Below are 22,684 nucleotides of genomic sequence, written 5' to 3'. Positions count from 1 at the left end.
GCAACACTTAAAGAAATTTAAAATTATAGGGCGCAAAAAAATAATGAAGAAAACTAGCTATCTGGCAGAAATAAAATTATATGAAGAAGAAATTCTTGCCATTCTTAACAATCTTGGCGTTTATATATCCCAAAAATACATGGAAGGCAATCACTTATTTCTTAGCATGAACCGAGGTGAAAATATCAATTTAAATGGAGAAAGTATATTCGAATGTCTTTTCAAAAAATGCAGTAACGACCAAAAAAATGAAATTAACAATAATAAGGTAAAAGATGATTAATTTGCTCCTCCATTGAAAAAACAAAAATTACTATAAAATTTACCATTTAAAATTTTTTGAAGGTATTGCCAAAATTTTTTATAAGTAAATGATTTAGAATTAATTTTTTTAGTTTATTATGTTTATGGATTATTTTTCATCTAAATAATAAATTATTAATATCTGGTCATTATCTTCATGGATATAAATAACACATTTAAAAATATCCAAGACGGTAATTTAATATTCCCCCTATCTAATATTCAATTTTAATGGTTTTAAGCGATTTTAGGTAATGTATATATTTTACTATAATAAATGCACTGATATATCGTTGAATAACAGCAAAAATTATAATGGATTTATGATCTACAGGATATTAAAATCATGCCAATATAAATTTATCATATACAGAACAAATTTTTTCGCTTCACTAAAATATTTTTACACCAATTTTATTTTAAATTGATTTTTATCTTTATAGGAATTCTATCTAATTTATTTGGTATGAAATTAATGTTTTCAAATATAGATATAAACCAACTTATACTATAAAAATGCATCTATAAATTTGAATTTATGTACCTTGAATATTTTTAGGGTTTTTTCGATATTTCTTATCACAGATTAAAATTTGATGTTTATACTATTAGAATATAAAAGAAAATAGTTTTAAAAATCCAAACAAATTCAACGTTTTTATTCGATCTTAAAATATTTTGCAAGATATGAACAGCAATAATTTAAATTGATCACGAAACACTGGTCTCAGAAGGTGTGAAAAAAAATAATCTAGTATATAATATGTAGTATGAAAAAACACAATTTCCACTCATATAAATTTTCAAAAATATAAAATGATGTATGCTCGTTCTTATAAACAAAAAAGCAAATAAATTCGATACCAAAATTTTTAATGGAATAGTATTTAAAAACAATTTACTAAAAATAATAGCGAAAACCTTGGTAGCGAGGCTAAAATGGTTCTTAAAGATTACAGAATAGACATATAGGAATAAACTGGGCCCATTTTACATGAATAATGTATAGCAGGAGCGTTCAAAGAGAAGAATATATAGTTATAAAGCGTATATGTGCTTATTATATCACAACAAACATATGGTATGATTATACACCAAAGATTTCATAACTGACCAAAGGAAGCCGGACTTGACTCAGAGCTTATAGCATATATACAAACAATACATCTAAACAGATATTTAAAGTTTAAGAAAAAAATAAAATATTGCTAGTTATAAATAAAAGTGATCGATGAGGTCAATATGTACAATGTTCCCTCTAATATTATTTATATAAAAGTGCATTAAAAGAAAAAGAAAATTGCTCTTATTGGTATATAAACGGGTCGTAGAGGGCCTAATTTCCCCTACGATAAGAAAAATTCGCCTCTACAATATTAGAACCGTAGATAAACTGCAATATTTATACCACGAAGAATTATCAAGTGTAATCATGAATATAAAATTGATCTTACGAAAATCAGTCAATGATTTTAAAATCTTAATACGAAAAGAAAGTCATTCTCTAACCAGACAAATATTTATACTGTGGGAATAGAATAAAAAAACTGCTTATATAAACGGCATGATATAGTGTGAAAAAGAAGTTAGGAAAATATTTGAAGTACTCTTTTTAGCATAAAAATTGTTAGAGTCTATAAGCATGGTTTTTAAAAAATTTCTTGTGCAAATACTGAAATTCTGTGCATAAATATTTTGGTTGCTTTGGAAAGAACTTGTATAATAAAAGAGCCTTGATAATGCGCTAATGTATATCGTAAATTTATCATGCTCTAGTAGACAAAAGTCAATTTAAAACTATATATTCTTCCATCATAAGTGGCAATTGCAGTGGAAAGAAGACGTTTTTCAAAATTACCAGTATCAAGAAATACAATGACAGAACTGATTGATTTGTCAACAAATTCAAGTCCAGATATAGAATTAGACTAAAGAAACAAAAAAATATCGGATTTCTGGAGATATTGACAAAAATATGACCATCAACTAGTTTTTTTGTATTTTAGAGGTGAAAGAATGCCGCTTGCATTGTCAAAAAGAAACATACAAAGCCGGTTTAAATTCTAAGATTAACAATATTACAAAAACAAAAACTAAGAAGAGGCGTAATAGAGCTTTCGCTAAATTTTAAGGCTGTAAATATTCTACTAAAGTCGAGAAAGGTGAAATTTTGACTATATAAACGAAGTAGTAATAACACAAGCAATGCGACCAGAATTATTTAATATATAAGCCTGATTCAAAAGGTAGAATAAAGACGATATTATATCTTTTTATGTCAGTTCAAATGTTTTGTGATGCACAGAAAAACATCTAATAGTGAAATACACCACATAGAGTATCGAAAGCTTTCTAAGGAGTAAATCATTATAATCAAGTATACTTTTTATAAATGACTCATCAAAAGGCTGACGGTGGCCACTCACTCACTTAGCAACTGCTAGTTAAACAATAAAGAATATTACCTATAAAAGTATGATATGAGTGTAAAGCCTGAATACGACTATAAAAAATCATTCTGGTTGCATTTATTTCAGCTTCAAACCGACCCTTAGGAAGCTCGGTGCAGAAATTTGATGAAATTTTAAGATAAATACTGTTGTTTTTACATCATAAACCAGCCTTATATATATAAATTAGAGTGATTAAAAAATTGTTTAAATGTTAGAATCCCTTTTACGTATAGATTTTTTTGATTTTTGTAGATATACACATCAAATTACACTTCCATGATTAAATCTGTTCGTATTTATTAAAATTAAAAAGAAATTTATAATTCTTTGCTGTATAGATAAAGCCATGTGCTATTTATAATTTAAAACAATTTTTATTAATATTTCTATAAAATATATTATTTCAGCTGAATAATTTTGTGATTTTGCATCTAATATTTATGCAATTATTACAATAAAAACAATTAAGTCGCTTTTTAATTTCTTATCTTTTTATTTCTAAATAAAGAGACCGAAAAGATGTCATTATTTTTACGGTTGTGGTATTACACCACAACTAACAATGATTTTATTTATCCGGCGAAAATAATCGAATCTAAAAATCTCGAAAATATATTTCTATTTTGAGATAAGAAGATAATAAACAATAAAATGACTTTAAACCGTAACTGTTTCATTATTTAAAGGTGTATACTAATAAATATAATTTAGTCACTTATAAATAAAAAAACAAAAAGAAATATATTAAATATGGTACATTTGCAAGCGATAATAGGCATCAACAGTTTACATAGACCACAAATAGAAATCCCTTCAGCATAAAGAAAAGTCAGTTTGTCATCAAGTTTTTTTTAGTGAGCTTCTCAAATTGAAAATTAGTTCTTTTTTGTAATCTCTACCGTATGATTTGTTGTAAAACAAATTTATATAAAACTTCTCAACTGATAAGTCATAATGATATGGAGAAATAAAATAAAGCCTACCAATTTTTGTGTATAAGAATGCAAATCATAACGATTTTTTAATACATAAAAAAATGGTATAAATTTATAATTTTTATATATAGATGAATTCAAATCATTTTTTTCCTTTAAAAATTGTCATCAAGAACTTAATAAATACGATTCTTTGCTATTTTTTTACTTTAACAATAAATATGGTTTATTTTACATAAAAAGAAGATCCATTGTTTGTGCCAATATTAAAACAAAAACCCAATATTCTCACCATATAATTTTCATTTTTCTAATTAAGGAATGTTTGAAGGCTCAAATTATAATATAGCTCTTTAAAAAAATAATTGCATATTATAGTATCTTTAAATATTTTACTGTAGGTAGATTGTAGAAACAGTAGTCACCTAGAATTCCTTTTATTGTGATTTAACGTATACAAAACGGCGATTGTATTTTATTAAATTAATAACCATGAGTTGATCATAATTTCTGTTCTAATCATGATTGCTTTTTTTTAAAGATTTGTCGCTAAAAACGGCAAATTATATTTTCTCGGAATTAATAACTATGTATAGATTAGAATTTCGGTAGTCATCCAAAAGACTTTTTTTATTAAAGCCTTTCGCATAGAAAAAACATTTATGAAATCAAGATTAATATACAAAGATGAAGTAGGTGTGATAAACACCCTGAAGAGGCAGTTGATTGATTTCAAACTGTTCTAATGACGATTATTTATAATTTTAAAATTGTTCTCTGCAAAATTACATGTTATTGCGGACATATAAATGAAAAAAACAAATTCTCATATACTCTTAGAAATATTTGTATTATCTTTTTATAATTTTTTATTTAAAAATATAACTATGCAATAAGATTTGAATTTACTTTATAAAAAAAGAAATAAATTTCGATCTATTGTCAAATTCAATATATTTTCACCCTAAATTAGATCTAATTTTCAGATAATTATAAGTGACAAATTCTGAAATTTTGTGATGATTTAATATCGAAATTTATTTTTCTGTTTATTAAATTCCAGTATAAGCAAAAGTGCAGATTATACAATTCAATCAATTTGAACCACATATAAAATAATTTATTTGTGCTTCTTTAAACGATAATTGTCCATGAATTTAGTTGAAAATATAAATTTTGTTTAAAATATTGTAAAAAAAAATTGGTTATAAAAAATTGTATAATGAATATGTGCAACTTATCAATTTTTTAATCTTCCTATTATAATAATACATGGTTTTTTTAAGAACTAAACGAGTTTATATTTAAGTTTTACATATATATGAAGTTTTAAAATACTTTATATTTTTGTTTTAAATTATATTAACACATGTGTTGTTTTTATAGTTAATTTGATTTTACCGCTTTAATTTTTAAAGCAAAAATTTGGGTTTATTTATGGAACAGACTTGCTTATACCTTTTTCTACCTATTTCAGATTTAAAATCATCATCAAAGCATCTTCTTGTTTCGATGATTAGAAATTAAAGTGTTTTTAGTCTGATTGTTTGTTTAACATACGGCCCTGCTTCACCTGTTGTTATTTTTGTATTATTTAATAATAAAAATTTGATTTTTTTATCCATGCCAGTCATACTCAATAGCGAGTATATGTATACATTCACACAAATAAGAGCTGTTTTTTGCTCACGGTTAAATTTTATAGAAGTCTAAGCAAAATTTTATATTTATTTCATGAGAAAAAAATTAGATAAGTGAATTCTAGAGATAATAGAAAAGGAAATAGTGGTTTTATTAGATATTATAATAATAAAAATGGATAAGGGGAATTATATACCAAAAATCCATATTTTTGTGTTGAAAAAACTCTGCTAAAATCATAGACCTGCTTTTTTTGTTCTAAATAGGTAAAAGTAAATAAAGAGTTCAGACTCCTAACTTAATTTGCTGCTGGATCAATGAATATATAAAATTCTATATTAACCTTTTTTTTGTAGATCCCTAAGCGGCTATCAAAATAAAGTAAAGATTTTTTGATAAAAATACAATTATTCGTTGAATGGATTTGTTAATTGAGTTTATGAATTAGAAAAGCTCGAAAAAACATTAAATTTTACAAGTAATATAAGATCAAAAAAAATCCGCCAAACTGCATACTGCACAAATAAGAAATCATTGCATTGATATAAGTTATGTGATTTTTGTCGCAACTAAGTTTACCGATGGTCTTAAAGGTTACAAAAGATACTTATAGCTATCGGTATATGATTTACACCAGCGATAAATTTGATACTACCATATTAAACAGAGAAGATGCATGGTTGCGTAAAGTTAAAAATAAAATCAAGAAATTGTTAAATTTCTGTTCTACCATTCCAAAAGCTACCCACAAAGAATTATATGATAAGTTGTTGAAATGAATCAAATATCCGCTAGCCGACTGCTACATTAAGATTGACAAACCAATAAAAGAATATTAAGCAACAATATATTAAGAATAGGTGGTCCTGGATGCATTATCAAGGCTGATTATGTATGTTTCCGATAAAGTTGAGTCTTATCGAGGAAGGGCATTATTGGATCAGATCAAGGCTTTGCATTTGTAGACACAACAGAATAACCTAAAAAAGTATTTTAAAGTTTTTCCCAATAGAACTAAATAACTCGTATAAATTTCATCAAAGAGTGGGCAGAAACGTTTCAGTAATACATCCGCATGAATGAAAAGGTTATAGTGAATTTTATAAAATCTATGAACACCATAATATCACACACAAGTATAATTTTTTTGACCTGGTTTTTTAGTTCATGCTCAAAATGTTGAGTAATACAACAAAAAGCTGGAGTAAAACCTAAAAAATAGAAATATGCAATAAAGAAACATAGAGACGAATGTTTCAAAGGTCTTTAGGTAATTTTGATCAAGATAAAAGCATATTTTAATAGCTCTACTCGATCAATTTTAAAATAAAGATTAAAAACTTAAGTATTACACTATAATATTATATTTCAATGGTTTAACAAGTTATTTTTATTATTAATATTTATGGATTAATTTTCTTTTCAATTCCATCTATTGAGACGTAGTTAGCTCATTGGTAAAATTGCACAACTCCTTGATACATCTTTTGAAAACTCCCCTGGTTTATCTTCATTGATGTTCTTCTTTTCTCAAATGAGATGAGTTCAACAGTTTTAAAAAATATTATATATATGTTTATATATACCGCAAAAGCTTTAATGATTTTAATAGAGCGAGGTAGCGCATTTGGTTTATAAACCCAAAAACAAGTGGCCTATGTCTCAACCAAAACACCGCCAGAATTTGTATGAATAACTCGAAACGAAAAATACCCGCAACGGAACTGTCTGTCGAAGCTATAATGTAAAACCATAAAAAGACTATAAGCCGTATATAAATTAAGAGGTGGCGTTGTAAGACTCCGAAACGAGCCAGAACATTGAATGAAGCTCCATCCGTTCAGCAAAAAAAAATGTGAGTCGTAGAGTGGTGGCATAATTAACCAGCTATGGAAAGTAGATGGAATCTCTACTCCTCTTCATATCGACTACCGCTAGGTAAAACAGGCTTAATCCACTCAGATTAAACTGTTAACAGTAAATGTAAAGAAACACACGTGGGGGTGCATTAAATAAGCAAAAGAGTCTAATAATCATAAGCGAATTTCCTAAAAAGAGGATATATACATGAAAAATAAATAATAAAAAATTAGTTTACTCGTTTCGAATCTAAAAAAAAATTCTAATAAATTAGATCTAACAGGCGAATTTGTCTATTGATCCGATGTTCTTGATATAGGTTACCGAACTTTTATTTAAATAACCGATGTTTATAATAATAAATATAAAAATCTTGTGTGTATTCATTATAAGAATAAGTTGTGCTTATTTTTTTTTAAAAAATCTAATAAACGAAAAAAAATTTTATGATCGACAAAAAATAATTAAACAAATATGATAATTAAAAATGGCCGATTTTTAATCCATCAATACGATCATTTGATCATAGTGGAAGACGATACTAGAATAACGATATACCAATGTAATTATAGATAAAAAGGTATACAATGCTCCAAGTTATTTACATAAAGATAATATAATATGCCCGTTAAACGGTAAATTCTTTCATATCATAGCTTTCAAAAAAATCCCATAATCTGCATTTATATAGCCGTAAAACTGGATTAGTCTGGTATTTAAAGGTAGATAATATCATCGCTTGAAATTTTAATTAACCTATAAAGAAATAAATGAATAGACAGATAGGCTAGAAATGTAGAAAATATTCCATAATTTTTTTTTCGAATATAATAGCAGAAGAAATGTGTTATAATATTTTAAATATAATTAATAAAAAAATTTAAGTGTCGCATAATTATTTTATTTTAACTCTTTTGACAAAGATTTATTTTTTCACCTGAAGATTATGCTATAGAACTGCAATGTATTGCATAAAAAGTTTCAATATACAATTTTTGACATAAAATGATGTTTTTATGGTCGCTTGTATCTTTTTATAAATTGAGAATTAATCAAAGTTTTGGATCTTAGTTACTTGATTGTTACAGGATGTAATAATTACCTTAATTTCCAGTTTAATAAAATATACTTCAAAAAAAAGTCTTTTGATCAAATTAAGCAATTTAATTTATCATATCATTAAGTAAGCCAATTTTTTATTATTATTACATTATCTAAAAGACCCAGAATGTTTATTCTGTAGTGGTTAAATATATAAAATGTATCTTTTATATATTATAATGCTATATTTCTTTGCCATATATCTACAAATTTTTAAAGTATTTATCCATTCGAGCATTAACATTTTCTTATTAAGAGAAGCTAGTCTTCTTATTTTTATTCGCTAGCATATTTTATTATTTATACACTATGTTTTTAAATAGGTTAGCTTTATAATCATCAAATTACATGGTATAATGCTTCATATAAAATTTAACTGCCATAAAACATTTAATCATTCCACTACTAAACTATTTAACCATTAATTAAATAGATCTATTTTTTTAATCGTTTTGGGGGAAAAGAATGATTTTTAAACGAATTCACATTAAAATAAAATTTTAGCTGCTATAAACGTGCGCTGATTAATTGATAAATGGGCATGCATTTTGAAACAAAGGAATAATTATAGGTTCGGAGATTTTTCTAAGAACAAATTCAAGGAAATAGATGATTTTTGATTCTGCATAAAAAAACATATAATTCTCAGATGAGAGATATCTTAAATGATCAAAATTTTTATAATAGAATATCGTAAAGACCAGATGCAAATGTTTCCAAATTGAATATATTTACGTTTTCATCTACGAAATATGCATTTTAAATCACAAATCATACATTTAACCGTATTTAAATGAAATACAATAGAACATCATATCAGATTCCATGCAATCTGTGTGATTTGGGAATTTCAAAACAGATTTCAAACAAATCACAAAAAGACTAGAAAAAAACATTGAAGTGAATAAATAATGAAAAAACAAAGCGTTTTTTTCTTCTATTTTATTTTTATTGTCACTGCACTTGTGATTCTATATGAACTATTACATATAGTAAGATACCACAGCTTATTGTCAAAAGGCAAAATAGGACTACCGACTGATTCGGAAACTTTTACATTGGCATCTAGTGACCCCAAGAATTTCATAAGATCACAAATTATAGCTACACATACAAAATATAGAACTGTATGTGCAGATTTATTGAAACACATGATGTATATTTTTATTGCGCTTTTGTTTCTGAATCGTAGCATGCAGAAATGGATATTGAAATTATCAGAAAAAAAAATTACAGTGATTAATGATGATTTTAGGGAACTTAAGCGTACAGAAGTTAATTATATTAGTTTGATGTTTGGATCGTTCATGGTTACAATTTTGGTAATAAGCTGCATTAAATCCAAGGATGTGGATATATTTAGATTAATAGAATATTTTTTGATGTTTCTAGCGACGTATTATTTCCTTTTACCATTTATGATATTCTGCGTCTATGTAACTTTGAATAAATTTCAGAAGAAGTTTATAGTCGCGTGCTATTTGGCTTTAATTGTAAAAACACTGCCGGATCTTTTAATCCAAGATACAGCAGATTTAGAGAAAATGAAATTGATGAGCCTCAATGAATTTCCCAAAAATATTCAAGAAGTATTGATAAAATATGACCTTGATAAAAGAGTTTATAAAGAAAAGGAACCTAGTGCTGATATGAACGCAGCTTTAATCGGTTATGGTGATGGGAAAAGAATGGAAATTTATGGGGACCTAAATGAATTTTCAAAAAAAGAACTTTACTCCATCTTGCTTCACGAAGTGGGTCATGTCGTTGAGCATAGCCTTGTCCGTAAATCTTTAGTATATTTTGGAATAATATTAGCTGAAATGCTTATATTGTTGTGGATTTATGATAACCTTGCTTCTAAATATACAAACGAAGTTATATCAGTTTTTACATCATTCGTAATACTTGTGCTCGTTTATAGGATGTTAATAAGGCAGTGGCCACTTTCATTGCATAGACTTGCTTCGCAGCACTCTGAAATTAATTCAGATATGTTTGCGAAGAAATATAATTATTATGAACCCCTTGCTAATGCCTTGTTTAATATTGGGCTTGATTCTCATGATTATCTGCGCCCAACTTTATTTTACAACTCGATTAGAAGTACACATCCCTCCATATACAATAGAGTAGAATATTTGAAAAAATAAAACCTCTTTGAGACTACATTTTACCAGAAATGGAAAATTTATTTCTTGGTGTTTTAAATATATTCTAATTCTTTTTATCGAAATTTAGCGAATCAAAGGAATGTTATTTTGTGATTTAGTATAGTCTTCATAATATACTATCATAATTAAAGAGGTGAAACTCCTTATCAACATATAATTTAATTTATAAAAAAGAAAAATCAGATTAAAAATACCATTAAGATTTTATTACTGAATCGTGATAAAAAAGCGAAAGAATATTCTTGGCTTATGCTTTTACAAAAAGATGTGTTAGCAACATTTTATTGCCATAATTTTCAAATTGAATTATATTATTTAATTGGCATTCAGCAGTTTAAATTAAAGCATACATTTTTTCAATACAAAATCTTTAGCATTTAAAAAAGATATCAAGACGAAATATATGAACCATATTCTAAAAATTTCGAAGAAAAAAAGTATAGAAATTAACTAAATATAGACAATATTTTATTTTTCTTTTGGTTTTTTATTCAATGTTATTTATAAGAATTAGCTTGGAATATCTAAAGTTTTATATTTTCATGTCATAAGTTAGGTTTATTTTTAATATGCTAAGAACTTTGGCGACAAAAAATATTTTATCAACCTATAAACAACCCAAAATTATGCGTATTTTAGAATAAATTTCATAAAAGCACTCTTTTTGAAAATCGAAAAGAACTATAAATTTGCAGACTAAATACAACACACATGCACACCAAAAATGTACACCGATTATATGGATTCTTTAAAAACGAACAAAGCTCAAATAAAAATTACAAACATTATCAATACAAACAAGTGAAAAATTTATGTCAACAAACTTTGGTTGATTATTAAGATGTATAAATTATCTCTCATAAATCATTCTGAAAAAAATAGCACATATAAGCTCTAATGGGTTCAAGATATTTTGCTAAAACTATACATTATATATGATATTTTTATCATATTATCTCTAAGTTTATATTAAGGTACTAGGAATTTTAAGTGGATCGCAGGGGTACGCAAAAACAATAGCTTGAGTATGTGACTCGTATTAATAAGTCTTTAAATGATGGGGCGTATAGAATAAGGTTCTGGATGTGTGTAATGATAAATATAAATATGCCTTCAATATACATACATAATATTTTTCGTTGGTTAAGGAAGTTTTAACTTAATAGAATATAGCTATTTACAATTTTTTAAAAGGTATTTTATGGTCAAATATATATGATTGGATAGGTCTATATAAGATATCGAAGTTTTATTTTTTTTAAAATATAATTGAACCATTAAATTAATAAAATTTTTTTAATCCTCGAATATATAAGATTGAAGGGTTCTATAGAGGATAATCATAGTTTTAGATAAAAAAAATCTCAAATTAACCCGTAAATTATAGTTAATGCGCAAAATATGAGATAAGCTTGCTCTATAGAGCCTACTAAAGTTTTTATTTGTTGAAAAAGAGTATAAACATGCCAAATATAAGCTAATGAAATCGCTAATCATAATGTTATTGAAAAATATTTATTATATTAGGTCGAAATCAAGATAAAACATTTTTAAAAAGGTTTATTTTATTTTAAATTAAAAATTATATTTTTGAAATCAGTCAAAACTATACAATCGATAGATTTTTTTCTTTATATTATATTACGTGACTAAAGTGATCGATCCTAATTTCATGATTAATTCTTATGTAATGTTTTATATAAATAATAACATGATCAGTGTGTAAAAAAGGAAGGTGAAATATAATACATACATGGTAAGTGTGCATTTCAATTTATATAAAACGTAGCCAAAGACGAAAGATTTAATCATGAAATTTAGATTTTAATGGTTCGAATTTCTTTTTATTGTATAAAAATGAAGAATATTTATATTGTTTTACTCTTATTAAATAAAGAGTTGGCTTATTACCGATAGAAAAAAGTAAAAAAAAATAGTTTCTATTCAAGTAATACAATATATGTGGTACATCGCCTTATTTTCACAATAACTCCAGAAGCCTATTCATATTATCTATGGACATGACCGTAAAAGATATTGATGTATCATTATAAATATTTTGCCCCGTATAAAAAATGTAAGTTTTTTTTTAAATTTTAATAATTTTTTTATCTAGTTATAGATTCGTAAATTATAAAAATTATTTTACCGATAAAAAAATACGAAATGATTTTAAAATTTTATAGCTTTTTTATGATAAATAGAAGTAAAATATATATATTTTTCGGGATAAATAAGATTAATGTGTTTAGAAAAGATTCGCATGCATAAAATTTTTTATAAAGATAATATATTTATGATAAATTAATATAATGTGCATTTTTAAGACTTTCTACTGTCAAAAAAACGAATAAAATTTTTTTGTTGAATTTAATATTTTAAAGCCGTTATTTTTCCTATATTTCCAATGGCGAATAAGATTTAAGGCACTAATGGCTAGTTTCACAAAACATAAATAACTTTAGAAGTTATATATACTATAAATATCTAGTTTCTGAAAATATTCAAACTGAAAAATTATGTTAGAACTGAAAATACCTAAATATTAGAAGAGTAAAATTGAATGTTTAAATCAATTTTATCTTATTTAGAAAAATATTTTTAAATTACACTAAATTTATAGATAGATAATGGTAAAAAAGCAAATTTATGTGGTATTTTTGAAATAATTACCTTTTGACATATAAAGAATGAACTATAAGTTTTGAGGCTTGTATTTCTAACCATTAATTGTGGGTCAAAAATTAGGGTATTGAATATGAAAGCAGTTTAATAACAAAATTAAAAATCAATTAAACTTTTTTTTACAAATAATCACGCTTAATTTTCAGATTTCATTTAAGATTTAAAATTACAAAAAGGAGCAAAAGTAAATCCATCAAATTATTTTAGTATTTTATCAAGTATAACAAAATATAATGTTTTAATTTCTTTTTTTGAATAAATCTTGGGAATTTCACAAAAAGTGTGAAAATACAAGTTTTTAATGCACTAAAACAATATTCAAAATAAAATTCTAATGCTAATAAGTTCTGATTTGCTAATTAGTTTATGTAATAAAAAATTCACAAAAAAATTTCGGTAAATTTAATTCTTTATAAAACACGAAAAATAAAAAACAAGTCGAATTGGGACAAAAATTTACTGCAGAGGTATTTTTTTAAATAAAATGCTTGTAATTAGATATTTTTTTCACATAATTTCTCATATATTATTAAAATACCCTTTTTCATATCTTAGAAGTTACCATTTATTGGAATACCTGAATCTTGGAAATCAAAGACTGTAATTTAGGAGAATGAAAGTAAGTTTAAGCAATAAAAAAAAATGTGATTCTTAGAATGATAACGATCGTATTATACAGAACTAGGTGTTTTAAAATATGAACTGCAGCATATAAAAATCAAAATAAAGGTATATTGATTTATTAATATATTTGGTTTTAGCAATTAAAATGAGTTCAATAAAAGGTTAAGATTGCTCTGTAGAACAGATTCACTAAAAATTCATTCTATACCATCATCTTTACAATCTTATTCAATTTACCTTCTTCTTTCGTGACTCATTAATTCAAGTCTTTCCCTTGATACTGATATCTGTGGCATGCTTATGGTCCATTAAGATTCCCGACTCCTTAATACACGGCTTATTTTATTTTTTCGACCATGCCATCGCATTTTGTGAGGAAAATCAAAATCAATGCATTTAGTTGCTTTTAAACGATTTCATTTACTGAGGCTTCAATAACAAATCATATTTGTACCCCATTTAGATGTCGAAGAAACGCAATTTAAATGAATACTCCAAAGATGGTAGAATATATCAGATAGAGTATGCCATGAAAGCGTCAAATCTTGGAACAACAACCTTGAGTCTTGTATGTAAAGATGCAGTCATTCTCGTATCAGAAAAGAAAATAATATCGAAACTGCAGAACACAGATGCATTAAAGAAGCATTACAAAATTTACGACAACATTGCCATGAGTTTTTCAGGTATAAGTGGAGATGCAAAGACTATAATAGACAAGGCACGTGAGTTTTGTCTTTATCATGAGCGAATAAACAATGAAGTACCTCCATTAGAAGGACTTTTAAAATATTTATGTAGTTTAGCTCTGAAATTCGGTGAAAAGGAGTTTTCAAAGAAAATATTTTCACGACCATTTGGTGTAAATGTCCTTTTTGCGGGATATGAGAATAATGAACCTGTTCTTTATTCATTCGATCCGTCAGGAAGTTATAAAAGATTTAAGGCAAGAGCTATTGGGGGCGCAAGTGAAGCAGTGGAACAAGAAATCAGAGATGTGTACTGTGAGGATATGATTCTTAATGACGGGCTGTTGAAAGGTGTTGGTATTGTTAAAAAGGTGATGAAGGATTCTATTAATAAAGCAAATGTGGAGGTTTGTGTTGTTGATAAAAATGGAATTAATTTTTATGATCAGGATCAAATTGAAAGTATCATACTCAAAGTTTGAGAAATAGATATTTGGTGTGTAATGACTTCTTTTTTATGTATTAAAAATACATAATTGAAATAATTTTACTGCTTTTAATACTAAATTATTTAATACGCTTTTATAATCTTAATTATTTTACGCGATTGTTAATACTAATTCTACATGTTTTTTCATTAATTCTTAATTTTTCATATGGTTTTTTAACGCTTATTATTTACACGACTGTTAATACTAAATTTTTTTGTTATTTCATTATTCTCAATTCGCATACAGTTATTAATGCTTAATTATTTTACAAGACTGATAATACTAAAAAAATTTGTTATTTCATTAATTTTTAATTTTTGCTTGCGATATTTAGTATTAAATTGTTGAATATAAATTTATTACACATTTATTTTGTGGATCTATCAATACCAAATTGTTCTTTATGTCTTTTAGGCACTAAATTTATGAATATAATTTTGTTACATATTTATTTTGTAGGGTTATCAATACAAAATTGTTCTTTGTGACCTTTAGGTACTAAATTTCTACGTAAATATTCCAATACTTGATGTTTACGTATTTTTGTTCACATACAAACTAAATTGTCTCTATTAATTTACAATATCACCCCTATCAAAATTTCTTGATCAAAGAAATAGCATCCATTTTTGAACTAGACTTTATTTCCTTTAAATTTATTTTTTATTTAAAAATGGTGTGTTCCTTTACACATATAAAAAAAGAATTCCTACTTGAATTTATAGTGTTTAAACTAATGCTATTTATAATAAAATCGTATATTGATAAATATACATAATTATGTTTAATGAAGCCATACATGAAAAAGGTTTTATGATATGCAATCTATTTGGTGATTATACTTATTTTACGTATATTTTTTTTATTGTTTTTGACCATTTTTCCAAAAAGTAAACGTATTTTTAAGAAGAAACATCTAAAATTACACGAAAAGGCGTAAATAAATTCTAAATACACATTTAAATCATAGAAATTGACTTGTGTATTAGTGCTCAATCAAATTTTTTGCCAAAATATATACTCTTGCAAAATAATTCTTTAAAAAAACGGCATAAAATAATAATTCGAAGTTTATATGTATTTATTTTTATTCAATGTGTTTTTCTGTGTATTTTATATTTAATACCCTTACAAGTGTTATATGTTCAATACCTTCTCTATAAAAAAAAATATTGATTTAAGAAGGACTATGATTTTCCATTTTTATATTAATAAAGATCAATTTATCAGCATTTAAGTATAAAATATAACTAAATGGGATAGAATCTTTATTTTCCAGATTTTTCTAAACTAATTTTAATTTATTCATCTTATGCAGCAATGATTTATATCCAAGATATACCTGTATTTATAATTGAGATCTAAAAAAAAATGATGGTTAAATGGAATAAATACCATTATATATACATCATTCTAGGTTTTTTTATATCGCGCTACTGATATTATTGATTATAATGATATTCTATTATGGGGATTTCAATTCTTGACCCCAAAGATCATCGAAAAATACAATTACAGATACTTATAGTGTTTTTTATTCATGAATATATTACTGAATTCTTTTCGACTTTATTACTAGGTGGTTAAGTGTCATTAAATAAAAAAACCTACTGACAATTTTTACAAAAAATACATTCTTTTTTTTTAAATACAATAATTTATAGCTAATGACTATAAAACAACATAAAGTAACATTATAACTGACTTACTAGATACAAATGTTATTGGAACCATTTTACAGGATTAAAAGCCCATATTTTTAACAAAAAACTAGACAAAAATAACTTTTAAAGACCTCAAGGAATCTAAAATTTATAGGTTTCTAAATTGAAGTGTTTAAACCGGTACCAAAATAAAAATAGTTACTCGAGTTAAAGAATATAAAATTCATTCAAATCTATAATTTTCTAGTTTCACTATTGATTGGCGGATATTATTAATGTACCACGTTTTTGAATTTTAGAATATTCAGAACCGCATTATTTTGTTAAGCTAGTGTCAAATTATTTAAATAAACGAAATAGAATTTTATTAAAATCAAAAAATAACTGTTGTTAATTTCATTCTGAAAACAAGTGATAAGGGTGGACGGCTAAACGAGACATGCCCCTAATTATTGCAAAAATCAACAAATTGTGATAAAATGTTGTTTATTAAAATTTTTTTGATTATTACTGATATTATACGGTATATCAAATAAAAAGAGCAGAAGTTTACTGATATAATATACGGTATATCACATTTAAAAGGTGATAGGTATTTTTTTTTATCAAACTACAATACAAATTTATATTAAGGGGTGTTAAATCATAAAAAAATCAACACAGTTATATTTAGTCTAAAAAAATAGTGTTTTTATAGCACTAAAAATCACAACGGCAGCGACCAAGATAGATTATAATGGTGTTTTTAGGTATATAATACCAATACAACAAACAATTAATATATTCAAAGATACATTAAGGCATAAAACCGACACTTCTTTTTACATAGGCTAACTTGAGAGCATTCTTAGGCATATAAATTTTATAATATTGCAAGGATATTTAGAGCCCTTAAAATCAAAACAATTGTAATTAGTCTATATAGAAAGTGGGTTTAATGCATTTTATATAAATTCAAAAAAATATAAAAAATTATCGTACTGAATTCTTTTTTTTGCAAAGCAAGACTATTTTATGAAACATACAAAATATTACCATAAAATATCCAGTAAAAGAATTTCAAAAAATTTTAGAATTTTGTTGATCAGTATTTTTTGTATAAATTATGATTTTATCCTTTAATGACGCTTGAACACATCTCATTTAAGATAAGAGGAGCAGTTTATGAAGATATATCAGGGGAAGGTGTCAAAAGATGTATCGAAGCGTTGGGCAACGTTCTTAATGGGCTGACTACGTCTCAATAGATGGAATGACAAAAGGAAACTTCCAAACAAAAAAAATAATCCCTCATATATAAGGCGCATTCATTCATTGCACGAAGACTAAAAATTAATTATTTTGAAAATTAAAGTTCGGTCTATAATTATAACGACTAAATTTTAACTAAACTATTTATCTTGCGAATCTTGATTCATGATTCGAAATAATTTGCTTTGAAATTCGAATACCGATTCCGGGGCATAATTTTAATACTTTAAAAAGTAACAAAAATGAAAGCTTTTAAATCACTTTTGGATATAAATGTAATATCGAAATAAATTTATTTTACACAGTAAATATGATTTTCATGTCACAATAAAAAAAATATAAACATAAATTTATGCTTTTAACCACGATAAATCATATTAGAATATTTTACTAACCTAATAAAACCAATCCAAACGCATATTCTCAAAACATCATTTTTAAATTACCCCAGGCAACAATAGAAAATATCGACACATCCAAGGAAAATAAAAAAACGGCCCATAAAATGTTCGAACCACGAAAAATATCGAATTTATTTCCGATTCTCACCCAAACAGACAAATTAAAAATTCAAGATATCCACAAACCTCTACGAAGCTCTTTCTCTTTATTTTCAAACTGTGCAAGCAATTTCACAAAAGATCTTACCACAAATTTATTAAAATCAGCTTATATCTATTTGTACAAACCATTTAAAATAGGTGACAATATAAAGTTGCTGACATTTGAGGGACGTGTTGACAAATTTGATTTGATTTATCTGAAATTGAAACGGAAAGATCGGAGTGAGATTTATATTCCTACTAGCAACATATTTGGTTCTATTATTGAAATTTCTAGGTAATAATCGTTTGTTTTTTTTATTAAAAAGCGTTATAATAAATGTAAAAATTCATTTGAATTATTTGATGGTTTTACAAGGTTCTTATTCAAATGAATTATATCGTGATATTTCAAAATTAATAGATTATATTGATTCATAGTCTTGGCTTTAAATTAATAATTATTATAGTGTATTGTAGTAATCCTTCTTCGCATAATAATTTTAATTTAACTAATCATATCTGACGGTTGGAGATTCGGTTCTTTTATACTTTTGTTTTTTTTTGCAACATAAAGTTAAATTGTATTTCTTTGGCATAAAAAATAATTAATTGATTTAAATTTCAGCTGTATTATATAAATCATATAATTTAACGATAGAATGCATGATATGCCGTTTTAAATCATATATATTATATTTTGGCCTATAAACTTGGTTAATTTTATATTATTTGTAAACAAAAGCTCCTTTTGGTGTTTAACCGAATTATCATATCATCAGAGGCTAAATTAATTATATGGCAGGTGGGAAATTTTTAATTTAGGAGGAAAAGTTTAGAACCGGAGTATTTTAACAACAAGGAAACTATCAATATAATTTCAAAAGGTACAAGGTATATTACAAGTGTGCCAATACTATTGGTCTTTTTTTTAAAGTTCAAAAAAGGCATTTGGATAATCATTTTCAGATTTGGGTTTAAAACAAACTTCATCTATTGTCAAATCATTATTCCGTTGGCACTTTATTTTAAGAATTCTTTAGTTCTGACTTTAATGACTGGAACTCTGAACATGTGTATCATTCTCAGTATTTAGAATTTTTTTTTGATGATACACAATATAATTTTTTTATCTTCAATTTGTGTATAATATTGACATTTGTGCACACAGACATCTGATTGTACATGTGTATTGTCTAAGTCGATTTCTTTTGTTACTTTGTACAGTCCATCTCTTGTTCTATTATTGATAGTATGAATGATTAAGTTTTTGGTGTCATTTCTAATGCGTTAATAAAGTTATCTAGTATGCTTGATTATCCCTTTATTATATTTTCTTTTTACTGCTACATTTTCATCGTTTTCACTACCATTCTTGACCCATAAAGCTTAGTCATGAAATAAGATAGTTATTTTCTTCCCAATTTTCATGGTTTCTTCTAAATATTTTAATTGAGGCAGTCTTATTCATGTTTTCATAATTTCCTAACACCATATTATTATTAACAGAACCTCTTAATCAGAAATTCCGAGCCCTAAATTAAATCCAACTTTTCTAATAGGCTTTTTTTCAATGATTAAATTTAAATTCATAGATTCCTGCTCTACATATTTTATTGTTTATTCCCATTCAAGAGTTACATCTAACAGAAATTTCTTGTGCTTATAAAACTCCGATAGTTTTTAAAAATTATACATAAACACTATCTCTTAAATTATAAACAAATTTAGCTTTCATAAATATTTTCTGCTCATTACAAGGGTTTAAAAATATTTAATCTTTCCCCCCTTCAACAATATAAGTAAAACTAGCCCATCTGAATTATAGTTAAAATGAAGTATTAATCAAAGTAATATTTTTAGAAACATTATTTCAATCTAATATATACCATCTAAAAATCTAGCCGTCATTCGAATTATCAAGATCGATCACAATAGAAATATAAGCTGAAATTCATGTTTTTATTTAATAAACCAAATATATTTTTGATTTTTAAGACCATACTTTCCTTTAAAATATAAAAAACCATTTCTTTCTGAACAACCAAGCAATGATAATTCGAGGTCAAAAAAAATATAATAGAAACCTATTGTTCGAAGCTAATTTCAGTTTATGCATATCAATCAAGTGAATAGTCAAAAATCCAATGAAAAATCAATTTTATAGCCGGGAAATATTATTTCAAGTGTAGAATGTGCAAACATATATCACAAAACAGTATTCAGATAACCCAACGGCGAGAAAATGAACACAATAAATGATTTATTTATGATATCTTTTTTATACAACAGCAAATGAACGTTTTTTTCTAGCACGTGTATTGAATATTAGAAAAAATTTATATTATTTTTATTTACAATATTATAGCGCTCAAAGCATAAAAATTTTCTTATTTTATTCCTAGAATGCAAATATCTTAGTTAAAAAACCCTTTACATAGTTGAATACCTTTTTCTCATGTAAAAAGCCAAGAACTGTGAAGCCAGAATCACAACATTTTTCTAAAAAATTTATAATTTTAATTATGGTTTCTCAATGATTACGGCATTGGTTTTTGGGCTTATATAAATATATTGGTTAATATGCATTATATTTATTTACTATTGCTGGATCCTGAACTATGTAAATAAGGAACATCTAATTGGCAATATAACAACTTTAAATAGTGATAACCCCTGTATAATCTTGTCGGATTTAATAATTCTTGACTTCCTATTATTTTTAATCAATCTTTTACATTACATGATATGCGGATAAAAATAATGTATCAAAATTAAATTAAATTCAATTTAGAATCGCTTTAAAATCTTAAATGTCGTGAAATGACCAAGGAGATTCATCCTGTTTGAAAAAAAAGTATATTTTTGTTATCTATTCAAAGACAGGCTGGGCTTATCGGTATATTAATCGGCAGATTTTTATTTTTTTTCGGTGAATTTTTCATTTGTGCGTGTTAAATCCCTTACTTCAAGAATAGAATTCAATTATATATTTTACATAAGAAAATTTGTTTTTATATAGATGTGAATGACTAAAATATAGTGATCGCCAGTAAAAATTGGTAAAATTAAATAATTCTATTCATGTTTTTAATTATTTCCAATTATATATTAATTCGTAACTATATCAAAACAAGATTCTATATTTATTTGTGTATCTTTTTCTCAAATAGAAATATTTCATTTTGAAATTTAGATTAAATAAAACTTATAAACAATTTCTATCTTTATTTGTTTGATGTATCTAGAAATTTATTTTTTATTGTTCGAAATTTTGTAAATAAATGAATTTCTTCTACGATTAAGTGGCCAGACAATTGAGTATATTTTAAAACTCAATATAGAATATTAATATCATATTCGTAATATCCGAATCAGAGGCCAATATTATCTTTTATTATATTAGTTTAGGTGTTTTTCGTAATTATATTTGCATGTATCCCTGCAATACATCTTAATTTTCACCAATTCAATGAATTTTTTTTTGGGATTTTGTAATGACCAAATCATTCTAATTCAATAGACATGATATTCTTCTTTGTTTTACATTTATATTTAAATCAAGTTTTTTGCAATATCCCATACTTTCAATATTTTTTATTCTCAACTTCAGATAAACTGTCAAGACTAGTTGTAATTACTTTGACCAAAACCATAACATTTTTTCTTGTTTCGTATGAAATAATATCAATATATTCGGTTTTGATAAATTCTACATTTTTATTGATGGCATATACCTTTATAAATATATTTCATTTTTCGGAATTAATAACACAGAGTTATTTCTTTCAGTTTCGATTTTCTTGATATTTTAGTGTTTTGTTTGCTCAAAACTGCGTATACTTAAAATTATTCGGTTCTCGCGTGTAATCACTACTTGCGTTTTTTTATCTAGTACCTGGTGATTTGTGTGCTTCTTTACTATATTAAAATGTATAACTTTGCCAAAGAAAATTATATATTATACATAAAAAAATATTTTATCTTATTTTTTTTTAATATTGCATTTTTTAATGCCATTCAGTGAAAATATATATAATTTAACATGATACTTTACTCTGGATGGTTGTTTGTACACAGTAAACTTCTTTTTACTTTTCGTTTCTTTCTCGGAATCGGTTATAGTAACATTTAATTCATTTTTTAATCATTTTAGATTTATAAGAACGATTTTGTTAATTTTAAATATTTTTAATGATTCAGTTCTTCTCTACGGAAATTTTTTAAATTAATGCCCGTGATTTTAGCGATGCAATCAATGGTGAGCTTGA

This window comes from Rhyacophila brunnea, unplaced genomic scaffold, assembly GCF_057557595.1.
Source record: "Rhyacophila brunnea isolate RB1 unplaced genomic scaffold, BYU_Rbru_1.0 scaffold_40, whole genome shotgun sequence".
NCBI lineage: Eukaryota > Metazoa > Arthropoda > Insecta > Trichoptera > Rhyacophilidae > Rhyacophila > Rhyacophila brunnea.
Note: the sequence above shows the minus strand (reverse complement) of the source record.